The sequence below is a fragment of the Physeter macrocephalus genome, chromosome 19 (genome assembly GCF_002837175.3).
Source record: "Physeter macrocephalus isolate SW-GA chromosome 19, ASM283717v5, whole genome shotgun sequence".
NCBI lineage: Eukaryota > Metazoa > Chordata > Mammalia > Artiodactyla > Physeteridae > Physeter > Physeter macrocephalus.
In genome coordinates this window covers 54921268-54944776 of record NC_041232.1, presented here as the reverse complement: position 1 = coordinate 54944776, position 23509 = coordinate 54921268, and positions in this window count along the sequence as shown.

The following is a 23509-nucleotide window of genomic DNA, read 5'->3' as shown; positions in this document are numbered from 1 at the left end:
TAATTTTGATTTGCATTTCACTAATGATTAGTGATGTTCAGCATTCTTTCATGTGTTTTTTGGCAATCTGTATATCTTCTTTGGAAAAATGCCTGTTTAGGTCTTCTGCCCATTATTGGATTGGGTTGTTTGTTTTTTTGATATTGAGCTGCATGTGCTGTTTGTAAATTTTGGAGATTAAACCTTTGTCAGTTGCTTCATTTGCAAATATTTTCTCCCATTCTGAGGGTTGCCTTATCATCTTGTTTACGGTTTCCTTTGCTGTGCAAAAGCTTTTAAGTTTCATTAGGTCCCAGTCGTTTATTTTTGTTTTTATTTACATTTCTCTTGGAGGTCGGTCAAAAAGGATCTTGCTGTGATTTATGTCATAGGGTGTTCTGCCTATGTTTTCCTCTAAGAGTTTGGTAATGTCTGGTTTTATATTTAGGTCTTTAATCCATTTTGAGTTTATTTTTGTGTATGGTGTTAGAGAGTGTTATAATTTCATACTTTTATATGTAACTGTCCAGTTTTCCCAGCACAACTTATTGAAGAGGCTGTCTTTTCCCATATATTCTTGGCTCCTTTGTTGTAAATTAATTGACCATCTAAGCATGGGTTTACTTCCGGGTCCTCTATGCTGTTCCATTGACCAATGTGTCTGTTTTTGTGCCAGTACCATACTATTTTGATTACTCTAGTTTGTAATATAGTTCTTTCTTAAGATTGCTTTGGCTATTTTGGGTCTTTTGTGAATCTGTACAAATTTTAGTTTCATTTGTTCCAGTTTTATGGACTTTTCTTAGTAGGTAGTTATTAAATTGCTTTGGCTATTCAGGGTCTTTTGTGTTTCCATACAAATTGTGAAAATTTTTTTCTAGTTCTGTGAAAAATGCCGGTGGTAGTTTGAAAGGGATTGGATTGAATCTGTAGATTGCTTTGGGTACGAGAGTCATTTTCACAATGTTGATTCTTCCAATCCAAGAAAATTGTATATCTCTCCATCTATTTGTATCATCTTTAATTTCTTTCATCAGTGTCTTATAATTGTCTGCATACAGGTTTTTTGTCGCCTTAGGTAGGTTTATTCCTTGATATTTCATTCTGTTTGTTGCAATGGTAAATGGGAGTGTTTTCGTAATTTCACTTTCAGATTTCTCATCTTTAGTCTATAGGAATGCAAGAGATTTCTGTGCATTAATTTTGTATGCTGCTACTTTACTAAGTTCACTGATTAGTTCTAGTAGCTTTCTGGTGGTATCTTTAGGATTCTCTGTGTATAGTATCATGTCATCTGCAAACGGTGACAGCTTTACTTCTTCTTTTCTGATTTGGATTACTTTTATTTCTTTTTCTTCTCTTATTGCTGTGGCTAAAACTTCCAAAACTATGTTGAATAAGACTGGTGAGAGTGGAAAACCTTGTCTTGTTCCTGATGTTAATGGAAATGGTTTCAGTTTTTCACCATCCAGGGTGATGTTGGCTGTGGGTTTGTCATATATGGCCTTTATTATGTTGAGGAAAGTTCCCTCTATGCCTACTTTCTGCAGGGTTTTTATCATAAATCAGTGTTGAATTTTTTCATAAGCTTTCTCTGCATCTATTGAGATGATCATATGGTTTTTATCCTTCAATTTGTTAATATGGTGTATCATGTTGATTGATTTACATATATTGAAGAATCCTTGCATTCCTGGGATAAACCCCACTTGACCATGGTGTATGATCCTTTTAATGTGTTGTTGGATTCTGTTTGCTAGTATTTTGTTGAGGATTTTTGCATCTATGTTCATCAGTGATATTGGCGCCTCGTAGAATGAGTTTGGGAGTGTTCCTCTCTCTGCTATAGTTTTCAAGAGTTTGAGGAGGATAGGTGTTAGCTCTTCTCCAAATGTTTGATAGAATTCACCTGTGAAGCGATCCGGTCCTGGGCTTTTGTTTGTTGGAAGATTTTTAATCTCAGTCTCAATTACAGTGCTTGTGATTGGTCTGTTCATATCTTCTATTTCTTCCTGGTTCAGTCTCAGAAGGTTGTGCGTTTCTCAGAATTTGCCCATTTCTTCCAGGTTGTCCATTTTATTGGCATAGAGTTGCTTGTAGTAATCTCTCATGATCCTTTGCATTTTGCAGTGTCAGTTGTTACATCTCCTTTTTCATTTCTAATTCTATTGATTTGAGGGTATTTTTTTATTTCCTCTGATTTCTTCAGTGATCTCTTGGTTATTAAGTAGGGTATTGTTTAGCCTCCATGTGTTTGTATTTTTTACACTTTTTTTTCCTATAATTGATATCTAGTCTCAGAGCATTGTTTTTGGAAAAGACACTTGATACGATTTCAATTTTCTTAAATTTACCAAAGCTTGATTTCTGACCGAAGGTATGATCTATCCTGGAGAATGTTCCATGAGCACTTGAGAAGAGAGTGTATTCTGTTGTTTTTGGATGGAATGTCCTATAAATATCCTTAAAGACCATCTTGTTTAATGTATCATTTAAAGCTTGTGTTTCTTTATTTATATTCATTTTAGATGATATGTCCATTGGTGAAAGTGGGGTGTTAAAGTCCCCTACTATGATTGTGTTACTGTCAATTTCCCCTTTTATGGCTGTTAGTATTTGCTTTATGTATTGAAGTGCTCCTATGTTGGGTGCATAAATATTTAAAATTGTTATATCTTCATCTTGGATTGATCCCTTGATCATTATGTAGGGTCCTTCTTTGTCTGTTGTAACAGTCTTTATTTTAAAGTCTATTTTGTCTGATATCAGAAGTGCTCCTCCAGCTTTCTTTTGATTTCCGTTTGCATGGAATATCTTTTTCCATCCCCTTACTTTCAGTCTGCATGTGTCCCTATGTCTGAAATGGGTCTGTTGTAGACAGCATATATACAGGTCTTCTTTTTTTATCCTTTCCACTAGTCTATGTCTTTTTGTTGGAGCATTTAATCCATTTACATTTAAGGTAATTATCAATATGTATGTTCCTATTACCATTTTTTTAATTGTCTTGGGTTTGTTACTGTAGGTATTTTCCCTCCTTGTCTTTCCTGCCTAGAGAAGTTCCTTTGGCATTTGTTGTAAAGCTGCTTTGCTGGTGCTGAAATCTCTTAGCTTTTGCTTGTCTCTACAGATTTTAATTTACCCATCTAATCTGAATGAGATCCTTGCTGGGTAGACTAATCTTGGTTGTAGGTTTTTCTCCTTCATCACTTCGAATATGTCCTGTCACTCCCTTCTGGCTTGCAGAGTTTCTGCTGAAAGATCAGCTGTTAACTTTATGGGGATTCCCTTGTGTGTGTGTGTGTTTTTTTTTTTTCCCTTGCTGCTTTTTTATTTGTTCTTTGTATTTAATTTTTGACAGTTTGATTAATATGTGTCTTGGCGTGTTTCTCCTTGGATTTATCCTGTATGGGACTCTCTATGCTTCCTGGACTTGATTAAATATTTCCTTTCCCATATTAGGGAAGTTTTCAACTATAATCTCTTCAAATATTTTCTTAGTCCCTTTTTTTCTCTTCTTCTCCTGGGACCCCTATAATTCGAATGTTGGTGAGTTTAATGTTGTCCCAGAGGTCTCTGAGACTGTCCTCAGTTCTTTTCTTCATTTTGCTCTGCAGTACTTATTTGCACTATTTTATCTTCCAGGTCACTTATCTGTTCTTCTGCCTCAGCTATTCTGCTATTGATCCCTTCTAGAGAATTTTAAATTTCATTTATTTTGTTGTTCATCATTGTTTGTTTGCTCTTTAGTTCTTTTAGGTCCTTGTTAAATGTTTCTTGTATTTTCTCTATTTTATTTCCAAGATTTTGGATCATCTTTGCTATCATTATTCTGAATTATTTTTCAGGTAGATGGCCTATTTCCTCTTTGTTTATTAGGTTTGGTGGGTTTTTGCCTTGCTCCTTCATCTGCTGTGCATTTTTCTGTCTCTCATTTTGCTTAACTTACTGTTTTGGGGGGTTTCCTTTTCACAGGCTGCAGGTTCATAGTGTCCGTTGTTTTTGTTGTCTGTCCCCAGTGGCTAAGTTTGGTTCAGTGGGTTGTGTAGGCTTCCTGGTGGAGGGGCTAATGCCTGTGTTCTGGTGAATGAGGCTAGATCTTGTCTTTCTGGTGGCCAGGTCCATGTCTGGTGGTGTGTTTTGGGGTGTCGATGGCCTTATTATGATTTTAGGCAGCCTCTCTGCTAATGGATGGGGTTGTGTTCCTGTTGTTAGGAGTTTGGCATAGGGTGTCCAGCACTGTAGCTTGCTGGTCATTTTGTGAAGCTGGTTCTTGGCATTGAGATGGAGATCTCTGTGTGATTTTCACCTTTTGATATTACGTGGAGCTGGGAGGTATCTTGTGGACTAGTGTCCTGAACTTGGCTCTCACACCTCAGAGGCACAGCCTTGAAGCCTGGCTGGATCACCAAGACCCTTTCCTTCACACGGCTCAGAATAAAAGGGAGAAATAATAGAAAGAAAGAAAGAAGTTAAAATAAAATAAAATAAGGTTATTAAAATAAAAATTAATTCTTAAGAAAAAAATATTTTAAAGTTAAAAAAAAAAATGGACAGACCCAACCCTAAGACAAATGGTAAAAGCAAAGCTATACAGACAAAATCACACACAGAAGCATACACATATACACTCACAGAAAGAGAAAAAGGGAAAATATATATATATATCTTTGCTCCCAAAGTCCACCTCCTTAATTTGGGATGATTCATTGTCTATTCAGGTATTCCTCAGATGCAGGGTACATCAAGTTGATTGTGGGGATTTAATCTGCTTCTTCTGAGGCTGCTGGGAGAAATTTCCATTTCTCTTCTTTGTTTGCACAGCTCCCGGGGTTCAGCTTTGGATTTGGCCCCGCCTCTGCTGTAGGTCACCTGAGGGCTTCTTTTCTTTGCTCAGAAAGGATGGGGTTAAAGGAGCAGCTGATTCGGTGGCTCTGGCTCACTCAGGCCGGGGGGAGGGAGGGGTACGGATGCGGGGCGAGCCTGCGGTGGCAGAGGCCAGCATGAAGTTGCAACAGCCTGAGACGTGCTGTGTGTTCTCCGGGGAAAGTTGTCCCTCGATCACAGGACCCTGGCAGTGGCGGGCTGCACAGGCTCCCAGGAGGGGAGGTGTGGATAGTGACCTGTGCTTGCACACAGGCTTCTTGTTGGCGGCAGCAGCAGGCTTAGCATCCCATGCCCATTTCTGGTGTCTGCGTTGATAGTCGCGGCTCACTCCCATCTCTGGAGCTCCTATAAGCGGCGCTCCTAATCCCCTCTCCTTGTACACCAGGAAACAAAGAGGCAAGAAAAATCTCTTGCCTCTTCAGCAGCTCCAGACCTTTTCCCGGACTCCCTCCTGGCTAGCTGACACACTAGTCCCCTTCAGGCTGTGTTCATGCAGCCAAACCCAGTCCTCTCACTGGGATCCGACCGAATCCCGAGCCTCAGCTCCCAGCCCCCACCTGTCCCGGTGGGTGAGCAGACAAGCCTTTCGGGCTGGTGAGTCCTGGTCGGCACCGATCCTCTGTGTGGGAATGTCTCTACTTTGCCCTCTGCACCCCTGTTGCTGCACTCTCCTCCTTGGCTCTGAAGCTCCCCCCATCTGCCACCTGCAGTCTCCGCCCATGTAGGGGCTTCCTAATGTGTGGAAACCTTTTCTCCTTCACAGCTCCCTCCTAGTGGTGCTGGTCCCGTCCCTATTCTTTTGTTTCTGTTTTTTCTTTTTTCTTTTACCCTACCCAGGTATGTGAGGAGTTTCTTGCCTTTTGGGAGGTCTGAGGTCTTCTGCCAGCGTTCAGTAGGTGTTTTGTAGGAGCTGTTCCACATGTAGATGTATTTCTGATGTATTTGTGGAGAGGAAGATGATCTCTGCATCTTACTCTTCCTCCATCTTGAACTCCTCAGGAATTATTTTTAATGACAATGAAAGGTGACCTTGATATCTGAGTGATAACACTGGCTTAAAAATAATGGTAATTTCTATTCTCAATCTCTTATTAAATCAAGCAAAAGCATATGACATCAGGAAGAAATACAATCTTCGTGAAATATATTGTAAAAAATTGCTTTGTTTTCTTCTGAGTTCTTCTAATACCATCTGTGAGAATTAGAAAGCATCTGATTTCCTATATATTGTTGTAAGTGAATGCATACTTGTTTCTAGCAATGCTGTCTTACTTTTGAAGTCCTATAGCTACTGAAAAATCATAAATAAAAATAATTATGTGATATTTAGGAACATACAGGTAAGTCCATCTTGAAATTTAAAAAAAAATTGTACAAATCAACAATGATTGAAAATGTTTCAGGAATTAGCAAGAAAGATAATACATTGTATACCTAAGTCTTTATTTCTTTAAATATATTTTAAATGTTGACATACTTGTTTATACTATTGAACAGTTCTTACTCTAGAAAGAATTTTAACTTAAAAGCAAGTTATCATCCTCTATTTTTTTTTTTTTTTTTTCCCATTTTGGAGCACAGGCTCCGGACGCAGAGGCTCAGCAGCCATGGCTCACGGGCCTAGCTGCTCCACTGCATGTGGGATCTTCCCAGACCGGGGCATGAACCCATGTCCCCTGCATCGACAGACGGACTTCCAACCACTGCGCCACCAGAGAAGCCCTCATCCTCTTTTTTATCTATTCCCATTTTAAAACCTGAGTCTTTGTGCCATAAGACTCCAACCATGCACTGTTCTCTCCTTTATTTGTTGATGTGCCAATGGAAGAACTGCAGAGCGTCAGACTTGTGTCATGAATTATAAAGTGAGGATAAGTAAAGTCACCCAGATGTGGAATGTCTACTTGCCAAAGTCTCCTGTGACTCTTTTATCCCAGACCAGTCATGAGTACATTGCTATGAAACAAGAACATATGCTCAAGATACAATGATATTCATTAATAAAAAAAAGCTGATTCAATTAATAAATCAAACACTGCCCAAATAAGGTTCTAAATATGTATATAAATACATATATATTATACATATATATAATTTTTCTATTTACTTAAATGAATTAATTTTAGTTGAGAAACCATAATGAGCCTGAAAGAGCCATTCTGGTCTCTGAGTTAAATACTTAATTAGGCTGTCCTGCCAGGTGCCTTCTGAGCAGACCTACAGCAGTTTATTGCATTGAGACAGGCTCCACTGATCTCAAATGTGATGGTGGCCCAAGTGAGGACAGTTGATTAACTTAGCTATATTCCAGAAACTTCTTGAGTTTGCACACTTAGACTAACCTACTCATGAAATTAGACTCCCAGGAACTTCTCTTCTTAAATGAAGGGGCATCTTATTTCAAGGCAAGGGAGATGTGCCTGAGACCAGACAGCCATCTGTTCAGTTCCTGGTTATAAACAGAATTGTAAGGTAAACACAGTTCTTAATTGCACTAAATGTGTACATTTGAATTTGTCTATCTAAAAGTTAGGTTTTCATTTACTCACAGTGTTTTTTAAGGAAAAAGGAGGGAAGGGGTAAATGTTTATTTTTTTTTCAAACATTCTATGTGCCAGCCACTCCTAAGCAGTTTTCATATATTATCTCATTTAGAAATCTCGTGTTGGAAATAAACAGAAATAATGGTCTTAATCTGCTTCTCTTCCATTCACTGCAGAACTTATAGTTTTGACAGAAAATAAAACATAGACAAATTAACTAGAGGCTAGCATATTGAGTTAATGAAGTATAAGACTCAGTTGTAGGCTATGGATTATGCATGTATGATAAAGAAGGAATACATGATTGGATTGGAATTGGTACATGAAGAAAAATATTAGTCTTGAATTAGAAAAATGTTTATGAATTAAAGGATTTGTTGATGGATATTTGGAGCAGAGGCACATACATACCAGAACTCATATAATGAGGATTTGAATTGGGGAATGGAAAAAAAGAGAGTTAAAAATCTATCACAGTCTCCTGAACTTCTGGGTAGATGAGAAGAGCACCTCACCTTCGAATCAATAGAGGTTAAAATTGTTCTAGACTGTTTCACAAACAGATTAAGAACACTGTTCTTACTCATAGGATAAATCTTACCTACCATGGGGATGATATTCAATTAGATACTGTTTATGTAGTGTTTTCTCTCTGAACTTACTTTCTTAATGCAAATAACTTTGGGAAGAGGATCAGTTATTTCTGTAATCTCAGAGTAAACTAGTTTCTAAAGTCGCTTTCATTCTTGGCAGAAAAATAGCTGCATGAGTGAATTGGGCACATGTGGTATGTGCCTGCAGAAGCTCAGGACTCAGGTGGACCTGCCTGGCTTTTGATCTCTGCTCTGCCACTTATGTAGCTCTGTGTCATTGGGCAAATTCCTCCACCATATTAAGTCTAGTTTCCTTGACTCTCTGAAGTCAATACAAAAGTAATAAACAATTTCAAGTTGTACTTGTGAAGATCAAAGGGCTAAATTATGAAAAGTTTTTGGTGTAGTTCCTGGTATATTTTAAGTAATTTTAAGTGTTTGCTATTGTTATTTTTATTATAAGAAATGATAGCTAGAGAAAGAACAGTGAAGGGAGTAAGGACTTAGGAATCAGAAATGTCCCAAGGATGCTGGCACAAAAAAAAAAACAAAAAAAAAAAGAGAGAGAGAAAAACAAAGAACACTTCGGCTAACTTTATAATTTTCCATTGAACTGCCCTGTAGAGTAACTCAGAAAAGTGTTTGTGCTGGGCCACAGGATTTCTTACCAATATAATCTTATGCAAATTAGTAGTCATAATATCAGGCACCTGTGGTATTCTAGAATGCCTCTGTCCTTTTTGTCCCTTCTTTTCACCTCATGGCTCTCTGACGATCTTTGAAAGGTAGTGTATCCAGTACCCACTCCACCAGGTCTGAAACCATCACTCCCATGCAGCAAAGGCTCACATGCTGTCCTGGTCCTGGGGACAGAGGTGGCAGCAGGTTGCTGACAATGTGAGTGGTACTTGTTATTTCCCCACATAGCATCATCAATCACAGTCTGGCAGATGACCCCAGTACTGCCAGGAAAAGTCATACCAATTTATTAGCAAAAAGATTGAAGCCAGAGCAAAAGCTGGTGGTATGGGCATTGTTCAGCTTCATCAGTAATTTCAATGTTTTGTGGTTGGACAACGTGGCCAAAGCAGCTTTTTGAGGCCAGCTGCCTCCTTGGTCTTCCAAAATAAGTTTCTAATGAACTTGAGATTACATGTTGCTCTGGTCCAGGCAGTAGGACAATGTTTTCTTCCCATTACAGGAGTGTGGAAAATACTTGAGGTTAATTTTTTTCTCCACAGGATGAGACATCTCAAGCCAGTTTGAAATACTTTTTAAAAAACCAATCATATTTTATTTTAAGAACATTGTTTCAGTATGCTTTCATTCATTTAAAATAAAAACCTTGCTGCAAACTCTCTCAATAATGCTAAGAATATATTATTTTTTGAGCAGAAAACATTAATTTTTTAACAATCATTTTAGGGTTATCATTTTAGATATAGACTTGTGGATGAGTTATTTAATGTTTTGTGAGTTTGTTCACCTTTAAAATAATAACACTTAAAGTATATTAGTATGGCCAAATTTCAGGTTAAATAAAGTTCTAGGAAGTTCCCTATCTTTGATGGGTTTGTGTACAGGTTGGGGAGAGAAGAATACAAACAGAAAATAATTACAGAACCAAAGAGGAAAATTCTGATCTAGTGCCAATTTGTTAGTACTGAGGATAATTAAGGTGGGAGGATACACATGGGAGGGATTAACATCAATTTAGTAGCCAGCTATGGTTTCACAGAGGGTGTGAAATTAAATTGGGCTTTGCCAGATAGATCGACTATGGGTTGACATGGAGAACATAGGAGGGCAATAGATTTAGAGATAACAGTGTAAGGAAAGATGCAGGGTTGAGAAGGAGTACAGTAATTTAATAATGGCATTCATGCATGCCACTAAACAATACAGCTGAGACAGTATTCAGGCCTGGAGAACATTCCATCGATCCTAGTGCTAAATAGTCTCCATGTGCTTTACAAAATCCTTTCAAAATGTAAGGAGATGGCATTGGCCAAAGCAGTGCTAAGATTGGAGTCAAATAAACCTGGGCTTCACTTTTAGCCCTGCAAATTACTAGCTGAGTGATCTTGGCCAAAGTATTTAAATCTCTCTGTATCAGTTTACATGTTTCTAAAATGGCCATAATAATGTGTCTATCTCATAGGAATTTGTAGAGAGTGAAAGAGGGATGTAAGTGAGACATAGGGCTCACTCTGAAAGATCCATGAGTGGTTCCCAGTTTTATGATTGCCATTGCTGTTATCAATTTTAGGAGTAGCTATAGTGTTCTGACCTTTACAGTAAGATTAGATTGATTTTAAGTGGTGTTGGGATATGATTACATGCATACAGTCTCAAATACAAGGTAAGGGGCTTATGTCTAAGGTGACCAGATACCCCTGTTTACCTGAGGCAATCTTCATTAACATCTGTGGTCTTGACATAAATATTGAAAGTGCTATTTTTTCACTCACAAATGTGTCCTGGTTTGGCCAATAAATTACATGGTCATATCTCATAACCAGTGCAGAACAATAAAAAGTAGTGTAGCTTTTTCAACAGGAGAAATGATGGGAAAGAAACAGTGTTTTAGGAAGATTTCTGTGGTCATGCCACTCAAGAGGCTTAGAGAACATGAAAGGCAGGAAGAAAAGCAAGAAAACTGCTCTTCCTGACAGCACCTGAGACTCAGGCAATGATGGCAGAGACAAGAGAGGATTTCAAGATATATCCTAGGAACGAAAACAGGACCCAGGCGGAAAGGGGCATGCTCTTCTTCCTAAACTGACCTCTAACCTCTGACCCCTCACATCCCTCAAGTAGTTCTCAAACCCTTCTTAATATTGATAGAACACCTAGGTGGAATCACAGCTCTTTATTGAAGGAAACCCTATGATCAGGGAGCCAACTCTAGTCCATCTTGAGAAGGGGACTTGAAGCTCCTAATCACTCTGAGTTGATATAAGACAAATGGCATAAACAAGGCAGAATTATGTAAGAAATAGTTTTTCTGCAATAATCTCTGACCTTCATGGGTATATTATAATAGTTCCTTGTTCAAAGTGCTCTGAACATTTATGTTGAATGACCCAGCATCATGTTCCAAACTTCGGACTGTCTTATTTGGTATTTCAGAGCATGCAACTCTTAAAAGGAGTAGACTTCCCCATGAAGGTGGGGCAGTTTAATTGAGACCAAAATATCCACTTCTTATATAAAAGAAAAAAGGCAGGAGGGGTAAGAGGTGGACTCTGGTGGCTGGAGAGCTCACTTAGTACAGTGATGGATTATAGTAGGAGGTAGAAGCTGGACTGAACAAGGCAGAATTCTCTGCTTGATTTGTGTGAAGCCAACGGGGACAGACTCCAGGAGGGTGGAGACCGGAGGCCAAAATCTGGGCATTGTGTTGGGGAGAGCAGGGAGGAGAGGATTAGTGAATTTGGAGAGAAACTTTGGAAAGACGAGTCTCTGTTCTGGGTATCTATGTGGTTGTGTGTTATGGGGTATGCACTGTAAACCCTTCTCCATCAGCCAAATGTAATTACTAGAACATAGAAAATTCTACGTTGCTGTCTTATGGTTTTGGTGCTGACCACTGTGAGGAGGAGCAGGGTCCTGTGGCTAAGTGAGGACAGTGATGACATGGGGTGAGTCTGTTCAGATCAGGTGCAACAGAATCAGAGCTACACTTGGAAGTACCTTACCGAGATGAAATCTGGACCAGGAGAAAATCAGAAGCAAAAACTCTGGTTTTGGAATATTATGCCTCAAATGTTTTGTGCACAGACTTTTGACCAGTCAAGTCTGAAGAAGACCATCATGTCTGAATGAGGCATTCTTCTTTGGGAGTGTTTTCCTGAAAGCCCCAAACTAATTAAGCTTATAAACTTCCAAATGCTGAAGAGGAGCTCTTAATTTAAAGAAAATCTAAAGTGAACCCTCTAGGAAAGCACAGAATCCTTTTGTAATGCAAATAACCCCTCCCCAGTGCCATTATAAGTACCATCTTGTAAGTTTCTGGGTTGGGAAAATACTGGACCCACCTGTATTCCAGTCACAGTACAGTGAGAAAGTGGAGCATAATAGATGGTGAGCCCTAGGAATATTTCAACCCTAGCAGCATCGTTCATTGTTGTCTATGACATGTTGTTAAATTATTGATACTCAGCCAGGCTTTGGGACACAGGCTTTGTTGTTCAGAGCTGACAAAGCCACCTGAGAGAATGCAGTAATGAGAGAGCAGGGACTTGGCCATGATGGGGTGAGGTTTCTGGGTGGCGAGTCCTGCCCAAAACAGGAGAGAGCTACAAATTATTTGGATTGACCATCCTTGCAAAAAAGAAGAGAAAGTAGGTGCATTAATGAAATTCTTACAACAGATGGCAAACTGTCCTTGGATCCTCTGGGGGAGGAAAAGGGGAAAAGAACTCTCAAAGAATATTTTATGTGAGTATATATCACACAGAATCCACTTGCTCTGAGGACACAGAGCTAAGAGACATTCAGTTAAATTATTTAACAGAAGATGACAGAAAACAATTAAAGACATTTTCTCATCTCAAGTTAAAACAACAATCCACTGTCTATCCACGGGTAAATCTCTGGGTCCAGATGGTTGCCCAACAGAATTTTAGCAAACATTTGGAGAGATAATAAGGCCTGTAACAGTAGATAATTACTCACTTATATATGGCTCAGTGCCCCCTCATCTACATTAGTTTCTATAGTAGGTTTTTGCCAAAAGAAAAGAAGCAGACCCCTGCTCTATTTTTTCATTTATAATATTCTCTTGCTACACTCTGTGCAGTTGTCAGGAACCATCCTTTTAATTTCAGTGTCCTTATGAAGACCTTTGAGAACAATGGGAAGGTGAGGAGACATTTAATATTACTGAAATAGTATACAAAAATAGCTACTAGGAAGTCCTCCAGGAAAATAGGTAAAGGTCCACTTTAAGGTTTTCAAGAAACCTTATCCGATTAATCTGTTTAGGGGAGGGAGCTCCCATTTACCCATTCCCTCATTTCCGCCACTCAATTTCCCAAGGGGAGGAGTAAACATTGGCATTTGAGAAGTATGTAGGATTGAACATCCACCCTGGAGCATAAAGAGTGCAAAGGTCACAGATGTTTCTTTAGCAACCAGTTCACAGCCATTTTGCCAGGGGCTTAATGGAGGATGATGAGATTAGCTACAATCTGTGCTCTAAGGCTGAGAAGAAAGGGTGAGGCTCCCAACTGCAGGCTTCACTGACCAGACTGGCTATAAATGTCTCTACAAATTATAGATGTTTCTGGAAGACCATAATCTGTAGCTCTTGTGGATGATTTTTCCCTCTGCCGAGCATTTTACAAAGATGAACTAATTTATCCTCTCACCAATCCAATGATTTCAGATTGAGTGATTTTTTCCCCTTTTATAGATGGAGAAACTGAGGATCAAAAGTCTTGACTTTTAGTCGTCAACACTTTGAAGATGAAACAAATATGGAACAGCCAGTAATTACGTAGTCATTTCAACCTCAGGCAAATCTGTCTACCAGACATACATGCACAGAAATCACAGTCATGTTTATTGGTTAAGGCAATGATAACAGTTATCATTTATTGAGTATTTCATATGCACTGCACTGTCCATATGTTAGATTGCTCAATCTTCACCATCCTTTAGAACAGTGACTCTCATACTTGGCTGTGTGTTAGGATACACCTGGAGAGACATAAAAATCCTGATGCCCACTTCCTAGATCAACGTAATCAGAATCTCTGGTGGGTGGGGACCAGATATCAGTATTTTTTAAAGCATACCAGGTGATTTTAATATGCATCCAAGTAAAAAACATTTTGGTTAAGAAAACTAGAAGAGAAATAGAGAAAGAGAAGGATACTCAGATTGAATAATACAGTGTTGTATTTTATTTTATTTTTTTCGGTGAAAGAGACTTGAGTTGTGAGATGAGTAGAAAGGGCTAGTGGGGAAGAAACATAAAGGAAAGCGAAGAGAAGGGGTCATTAACAGACCAATTTCCCAGAGGAAATAGGAGAATGAAGATTAGCCACTTCCTCCTTTATGTCTCTTTGTGCACTTACAGATTTCTGTTGGAGCATCTATTACCCTAAATATTTTGTTTGCACATCTGACTTCTTTCCAGACTACAAATTGCTTGAGGCATGGAACACTGGCCTCATCATATATATGTCCAGCACCTTCAGTAATGTCTAAGATATAACAGGCTCTCAGGTGCTGGATAAATGAAATAATGAATTTGAGAAATTAAAAAATCTTTACTTTGTAGAAAAGACGCTCCAACTGTCTTTCACACAGTGTCGAAAACTCATGCCATGAATCACTCTTTTAGACTAAAGCTCTGATAACCGGAGTTAAGAATTGGTTGCAAGGACATTACAGTGCAATGCTACCTTCAGCCATTTGTGCCTCTGCATAAATTGTTTTGATTGATTGGTCTATCAGTCACCAACAGCAACAAAAGGGAATGAGAATCATGACACGCCGGGGTTAAGCATAGGAGAGGGTAGAGCCCAGATCACTGGGGTCTGCTTTCAGGCCTCTGCGAGGCAACAGGGAGGTTTGAGACACCTAGAGCCAGGAAGGCTGAGGCAACTGTGTGTGTGTGGGTGGGGCGGGTATTAAGGGAGCGGTCAGGAAAATCAGGTGCACCCAAACCCCTGGTATCTCAAAGGTTGTCTTGGAGCCAGATTTAGAACCATACATCATGCTATCACGTAGCATCATTTGTGCTCCCTGGTTTTCTATGTACAGGCTCCTCAGGAAACTGATGAATAATACACAATGCCACATTTCATTCAGATGGACAAATTCATCCCAGCGGGAACATTATTTGGTGATTTGTGGAACATTCTGTGAATGCAGAGAAACATCCCATGCAATGCTGCAGCTCACAACCATTGCCAGCAGGGGCCCTCACTTCCTGGCATCACCCAACATTGAGTCCTGCCATTGTTCTATACCCAAGGGTTAAGTCCATCTTGCTCTTACCCCCTTATGGGAACCTGCACCATCTTGCCCAAATACTCAGTACTGCCTTGCTTTGACTCTAACCCAAACCCATTTTTTTCCTCTCTGGAATTGTCTGCTCTCTGATCAATATTCATAATCTCAAATTCTTTCTTAAATATATTTTCCAGCTTCTTACCTTAATCATGAAACAATTTTACCTTCAATAGTTCAAAATTATTGCTCTCTGGCTGAAATTTCCCACCTTTCCTGCTTGCTTATTCAAGTAGCCTTACCATGAATATTCAGACCTTTATTTCTTTGATCGCTATTAAATTTTTTTTCTTTTGGCTATCCATTGACTTTTAACCTGCTTTCACTCTCCTTCCAATCCAGCTTAGATTGTTTGGTCTATCATCACAATTAAACTTATTTACACAAGTGGTAAATTCCATTTCCCCTCTGTTCCTTATTGCTTTCATCTGGGACAAATTCAGCTCTTGGATAAAACTATTGCCAGGAAATGTCAGGTTCTGTTGAAAAAAATATCACATAACAGAATAGTGTAATTCCACTGTGAATTTATGATTGTCAACCTCAACTGAGTCTCGATAATAGTACTACCCAATGATTCTAATATGTTTATCTGGTCAATTTTCTCTCCAACTTTTACAATGGCTATTTTAGACTTATTCCATTTTCATTCATCTTCTGACTCTCCCCTTCTGTCCCTGCCCATCCTCAGCAGAGGATTTTATTACTCACTTAACAGGGAAGATTGATGGGAGCTCCTTTGTCTTTCCACTTCAATGTCTATCTGTGCTCATTCTTATTTCTCTCTGACTTGTTAAAAAAGAGGAATACTTATCTTCTTATAATGTCAATTCCTTTCTTTGTATTTCAGAACAGTATATTCTTGGTCATACATTCCCTCTACTGGAACTACCACCAGATCTTTTTATAGGATCATCCTAATTCGCTGTTAAACAAGCTCCAGTCTCTAATAAATAAGATTTTACTTTCAACTCCTCTCAACCTTCAATACTACCTATATCCCTCCTTACATCAGAACTAAAATTTATGAGAGATTTTCATGTTTCAATTTCTTTATATCCCATGAATTCTTGAGTTCATTTGATCAGGTTTGTATCAAAATTCCTAATACGCCACCAAATGCCCTGGTCACCAAAGTCTACCATGTCCTAAAATCAATTTAACATTTTTTTTGTTTCCTTTTTTCTTGACTTTTAAGTAAAATCAGACATTTCTAGCTTCTCCACCTGGAAATTCTCTTTCTGTTGTTGACAACAACAACATACTTTTCTGTATTTACTCCTATTTATCTGGAAATGCCTTCTCAGTTTTGCCTTTAAATATCATAATTCTTTAATATTTAATCTTAAGTACTCTCCATTTTTTTTTAACCTTACTCTCTACTCTTTCCCTGGACAATTATATTCAATCATAGAGATTTCTCATTTGTTCACTAATGACTCAAATTTTAATTCTTACCCTAGATTTTTCTCTGAACTTTATACCCATATATTTAACTGTCCAAGTGACATTTTCAATCATATATTTCATAGATGCCTCGAAATCTTGTGCAAAACTAAATCTGTGATATCCTATTGCCAATATGCTCATCTTCTATGATTTTCTTTCTTTCTTTCCTTATACCGACTGTTTTTCTTGTTATTTCACTGACTGGAAACTCCAAAAGAATCAGTAGAAGCAGTGACAGTGGACATTCCTAAACTATCTCTGTCTTTAATTGAAATGCTTCTAAAATGTCACCATTAAATATATGATGACAATAATCCAGTAGTTGACACTGCTAGTTACCTATGCAATATTCATTACCGCTTTCCTTTTACTAATAGATAATTGCTTTCAAAAAGGGCAGCAATGTGTCCATAATAATAATAATAATAATAGTAATAAAATATTGCTTTTTCAAACTCCATTGCAGCTAAAAGCACAGTTATGGATAATGACATATAAATTGAGGGTTTCCAGGAGAGGTTTTTGCATTCTTGACATAGGCACTGCCCCTTCCCCTTTCCACTTCCTTCTTTTTGCCTAGGATACAGATACGATGCCTATGAAACTAGCAGCCTGTTTTTTCCATCAAAAATTATGTGGCAGAAAAGTAGAAAGGCTTGGATCCCCTGATGTAATTCTTGTATTACCATACTGTCCTGGGCTACTACTTCTTAAGCCTCTTGTAGCATGAAACAAATGAAAATTTTACTTATTTAAGCCTTTTCTGATAGGATTTTGGTTATTCTCAGCTAAAAATGAAACTAATTTACATGTACCTGTGGCAGATAGAATAATGGCCTCCCAAAGATTTTCACATCCTAATCTCCAGAGTCTGCAAATTTATTACAATGCTGGCAAAGGGGGTTTAAAATTACAAATAGAATTAAGATTGCTAACTTTAACTGACTTTAACGTAGTTAGATCATCCTAGATTAATCAGATGGGCTTAATGTAATTACAATCGGCCTTAAAAGTTGAAGAGAGGGGCTTCCCTGGTGGCGCGGTGGTTGCGCGTCCGCCTGCCGATGCAGGGGAACCAGGTTCGCGCCCCGGTCTGGGAGAATCCCACATGTCGCGGAGTGGCTGGGCCCGTGAGCCGTGGCCGCTGAGCCTGCGCGTCTGGAGCCTGTGCTCCGCAACGGGAGAGGCCACAGCAGAGGGAGGCCCGCATACCACAAAAAAAAAAAAAAAAAAAAAAAAAAAAAAGTTGAAGAGGTAGGTAAAAGAGAAGTTCAGAGGTACGCAGTGTGAGAAAGACTCCACCAGCCATTACTGGCTTTAAAGACAAAGAGGCCACAAGCCAAGGAATGTGGGCAGTGTCTAGAACTTTAAAAGGCAAGGAAGTAGATTCTCCCCTAGAGCCTCCAGAAGGAATGCAGCCCTACTGACATCTTGATTTTAGCCCAGTGACACCTGTGTCAAATTTCTAACCTACATAACTGTAAGATAATAAGGATATATGGTTTTAAATGATTAAGTTTGTCATAATATGTTACAGCACCTCTAGAAAACTCATATGAAGTTCCAGAAGTTTCCTGCTATTTTTGTTAACAAAATGTTTCATCATGAACAAATCTAAAAGCTAATCACCTGCTTTTCTGGTTCTACTGAGAAAAAATATGAGAGGATCCTATTTTTTATTTCTTCTCTTAAGTATTAATATGCTAGGTTACATTGGGATTACTCTAATAAATGTTCTGTTTTAATAATCACTGCATTCCTCAGATAAACAATATATGACAAAATGAAATTGGTTTGTTAACATTTTATTTAGGAGTTTGGCCATATGCTCATCAATATGATTGGCCTGTAATTATGTTGTACATTCTTACTTTTGCCTAGTTTTATGATTAAGGTTAAATTAACCTTGAAAAACAACTTAATAATATTTCCTAGTGTTTAGAAATTCTGAAGATCAGATATACTTTTTAAGAGTTTGACAAAACTTGGTTGTGTATTCATCTGGGACTAGTTTCTTTTTGAAAGATATTTATTATAATTTATATTTTTTAATTGTTATTGAGTTTTTATTGATATTCTTTGGTAATTTATATATTATTTTGGAAAACTATTTGTTTTCTCTAAATTGTATATTAACATTTTTTTCTGTATTACTCTCTGTTATTTTTTGAAATCCTTATTATATCTATAATTTATTCCCTGTTTTAATTCTAATATTATGAGCATATGCCTTCTCTCTCTGTCTCTCTCTCTTTTTGTCTCTCTCTGTCTCTTTACCCATCTCACTTTTTTTTTTATGGCCCCCTCCTTTTTTTCATCAGTCTTACTGAAGATTTGGCTAGAAATTGCTTTTAATTTTATTATTTTTTCTCTTTCTTTAATTTGCTGCTCTTATCTTTATTATTTCCTTCTTTATTTTTTTCCTTTTTTTCATAAATTATTGCCTCTAGTGCTAAATGTACCACTAGTCCTATGTTGGTTGTAACTTCCAAGCTTGGTCACATCAGCTTTAATTATCATTCATTTCTAAATATTTTACAATTTTCATTGCAATAATTTTCATTTTGAGACAAGATATTTCAAAGTACACTTTTAAATACACACACACACACAGATGCACTTGGAGTTAATTTATTATATATTGTGTAAGATGGAAAATCAAAAAGCATTTTTTCCCAAAAGTACAGTCAATTTTTAAAAACTCCATTTAATAAATATTGTCACATATGTCCACTGGTATGCCAGGCCAACTTTATCATCTATAATGAGTTGAATTTGAGGCTGTCTTTTTATACTTTTTGTCATTTTTTTTGCCTATGCCAGTCCTTTAAGGACTTAATTCTTATAGGTTTATAATACAATATTTGGTAGCACCGGCCCCTCTCCTCATTCTTCTTTAAGAGTCTTGACTATTCTTCACTCTTTTTTTTTATATGTATTTTTTAAACTTCATTTTATCAAATCTACAGGTAAATTAGAGAAATAATTGACAATTTTATAATATTGATCATTTCCTCTTTGAATACAGTATATTTCTACTTCTTTAAAAATTCTAAATAAATAAAATATTACAATGGTCTTACTACAAATTTTTTTGTCTTTGCTAGATTTATTTCTAGATATTTCCTATTGTTCTTTTAGGATGTTGTCTTCCTTTTAGTTACATTTTCTGGTGTATGGAAATGCAACTGACTTTGATTATCTTATCAACCAGCCATCTTGCTAAACTCCTCCATGATTCTAAAATTTATTCATAGTTTCTTTAAATTTTTTCATAAGAAGTCTCACATAACTTATAGTAATGATATTTTGATTACTCTTCTAAACTTTAAGAATTTTTCTTTCAATTGCATTAGCTAGGATCACCAATACAAGGTAAAGGAGGTGTATTGATGAAAATGTGTGTATCATTTCATTCTCCATTCTTCTAATATTCTGCTTATAATGATAATTGTTGTACACAAACACTTCTTTTTAGTGTTAAGACATTCTCTTCTCTTTTTTTTTTTTTTTTTTTTGCGGTACACGGACCTCTCGCTGTTGTGGCCTCTCCCGCTGCAGAGCACAGGCTCTGGATGCGCAGGCTCAGTGGCCATGGCTCACGGGCCCAGCCGCTCCGCGGCATGTGGGATCTTCCCAGACCGGGACACGGACCCGTGTCCCCTGCATTGGCAGGCGGACTCTCAACCACTGCGCCACCAGGGAAGCCCCTAAAATCAATTTTGACCCGTGTCCCCTGCATCGGCAGGCGGACTCTCAACCATTGCGCCACCAGGGAAGCCCTACATTCTCTTCCCTTTTTAGTTTGCTGGAAAATTTTAACATGAATTTATATTTAATTTTATTTAGTGTATTATGGAGTCTATTGAAACAATTTTATGCATATTCTTTTTTCATCTATTAATGTTCATTTCCGTGATAAACTCAAATTTGTCATGGTATGTTTCCTGTATGATATGGTTTCAAATGGTTAACATTTTGTTTAGGATATTGCATCTGAATTTTTGACTTAAATGGATCTATTGTTTTATTTGTTTTTGTATCTTAGCCTAGTTTTACCTCTTTGTTTCTCTGTGTTCCATTTTGGGGACACATTTTTCTATTTTTCTTTTCCTTTTTTTTTTAACATCTTTATTGGAGTATAATTGCTTTACAATCATTTGTTAGTTTCTGCTTTATAACAAAGTGGATCAGTTACACATAAACATATGTTCCCATATCTCTTCACTCTTGCGTCCCCCTCCCTCCAACGCTCCCTATCCCACCCCTCTAGGTGGTCACAAAGCACCGAGCTGATCTCCCTGTTCTATGCGGCTGATTCCCACTGGCTATCTATTTTACGTTTGGTAGTGTATATATGTCCATGCCACTCTTTCACTTTGTCACAGCCTACACTTCCCCCTCCCCACATCCTCAAGTCCATTCTCTAGTAGGTCTGTGTCTCCATTCCCATCTTACCCCTAGGTTCTTCATGACCTTTTTTTTTTTTTCTTAGATTCCATATATATGTGTTAGCATACTGTATTTGTTTTTCTCTTTCTGACTTACTTCACTCTGTATGACAGACTCTAGGTACATCCACCTCACTACAATAACTCAATTTCATTTATTTTAATGACTGAGTAATATTCCATTGTATATATGTGCCACATCTTCTTTATCCATTCATCTGATGATGGACACTTAGGTTGCTTCCATGTCCTGGCTATTGTAAATAGAGCTGCAATAAACATTTTGGTACTTGACTCTTTTTGAATTATGGTTTTCTCAGGGTATATTCCCAGTAGTGGATTGCTGGGTCATATGGTAGCTCTATTTGTAGTTTTTTAAGGAATCTCCATACTGTTCTCCATAGTGGCTGTTCCAATTCACATTCCCACCAGCAACGCAAGAGTGTTCCCTTTTCTCCACACCCTCTCCAGCATTTATTCTTAATAGATTTTTTGATGATGGCCATTCTGACTGGTGTGAAATCATATATCATTGTAGTTTTGATTTGCATTTCTCTAATCATTAATGATGTTGAACATTCTTTCATGTGTTTGTTGGCAATCTGTATATCTTCTTTGGAGAAATGTCTATTTAGTTCTTCTGCCCATTTTTGGATTGGTTTTTTTTTTATTATTATTATTGAGCTGCATGAGCTGCTTGTAAATTTTGGAGATTAATCCTTCGTCAGTTGCTTAGTTGGCAAATATATTCTCCCTTTCTGAGGGTTGTCTTTTGGTCTTCTTTATGGTATCCTTTGCTGTGCAAAAGCTTTTAAGTTTCATTAGGTCCCATTTGTTTATTTTTGTTTTTATTTCCATTTCTCTAGGAGGTGGGTCAAAAAGGATCCTGCTGTGATTTATGAATAGAGTGTTCTGCCTATGTTTTCCTCTAACAGTTTGATAGTTTCTGACATTACATTTAGGTCTTTAATCCATTTTGAGTTTACTTTTCTATATGATGTTAGGGAGCGTTCTAATCTCATACTTTTACATGTACCTGTCCACTTTTCCCAGAACCACTTGTTGAAGAAGCTGTCCTTTCTCCACTGTATATTCCTGCCTCCTTTATCAAAGATAAGGTGACCATATGAGTGTGGGTTTATCTCTGGGCTTTCTATCCTGTTCCATTGATCTATATTTCTGTTTTTGTGCCAGTACCATACTGTCTTGATTACTGTAGCTTTGTAGTATAGTCTGAAGTCAGGGAGCCTGATTCCTCCAGCCCCATTTTTCGTTCTCAAGATTGCTTTGCTATTCGGGGTCTTTTGTGTTTCCATACAAATTGTGAAAGTTTTTGTTCTAGTTCTGTGAAAAATGCCAGTGGTAGTTTGACAGGGATTGCATTGAATCTGTAGATTGCTTTGGGTAGTAAAGTCATTTTCACAATGTTGATTCTTCCAATCAAAAAATATGGTATATTTTTCCACCTATTTGTATCATCATTAATTTATTTCATCAGTGTCTTATAATTTTCTGCATACAGGTCTTTTGTCTCCTGAGGTAGGTTTATTCCTAGATACTTTATTCTTTTTGTTGCAATGGTAAATATGAGTGTTTTTTTAATTTCACTGTCAGATTTTTCATCATTAGTGTATAGGAATACCAGAGATTTCTGTGCATTAATTTTGATTCTTGCTACTTTACCAAATTCTTTGATTAGCTCTAGTAGTTTTCTCATAGCGTCTTTAGGATTCTCTATGTATAGTATCATGTCATCTGCAAACAATGACAGCTTTACTTCTCTTCTGATTTGGATTCCTTTTATTTCTTTTTCTTCTCTGATTGCTGTGGCTAGAACTTCCAAAACTATATTGAATATTAGTGGTAAGAGTGGGCATCCTTGTCTTGTTCAAGACTTTAAAGGAAATGGTTTCAATTTTTTCACCATTGAGGACAATGTTGGCTGTGGGTTTGTCATACATGGCCTTTATTATGTTGAGGAAAATTCCCTGTATGCCTAATTTCTGCAGGTTTTTATCATAATTGGGTGTTGAATTTTGTCAAAAGCTTTCCCTGCATCTATTGAGATGATCATAGGTTTTTACTCCTTCAATTTGTTAATATGGTGTATCACGATTGATTTGCATATATTAAGGAAACCTTGAATTCCTGGAATAAACCCCACTTGATCATGGTGTATGATCCTTTTAATGTGCTGTTGGATTCTGTTTGCTAGTATTTTGTTGAGGATATTTGCATCTATGCTCATCAGTGATATTGGCCTGTAGTTTTCTTTCTTTGTGACGTCTTTGTCTGGTTTTGTTATTAGGGTGATGGAGGCCTTGTAGAATGAGTTTGGGAGTGTTCCTCCTTCTGCTCTACTTTGTTAGAGTTTGAGAAGGTTAGGTGTTAGCTCTTCTCTAAATGTTTGATAGAATTCATCTGTGAAGCCATCCGGTCCTGGGCTTTCGATTGTTGGAAGATTTTTAATCACAGTTTCAATTTCAGTGCTTGTGATTGGTCTGTTCATATTTTCTATTTCTTCCTGATTTAGTCTCGGCAGCTTGTGCATTTCTAAGAATTTGTCCATTTCTTCCAGGTT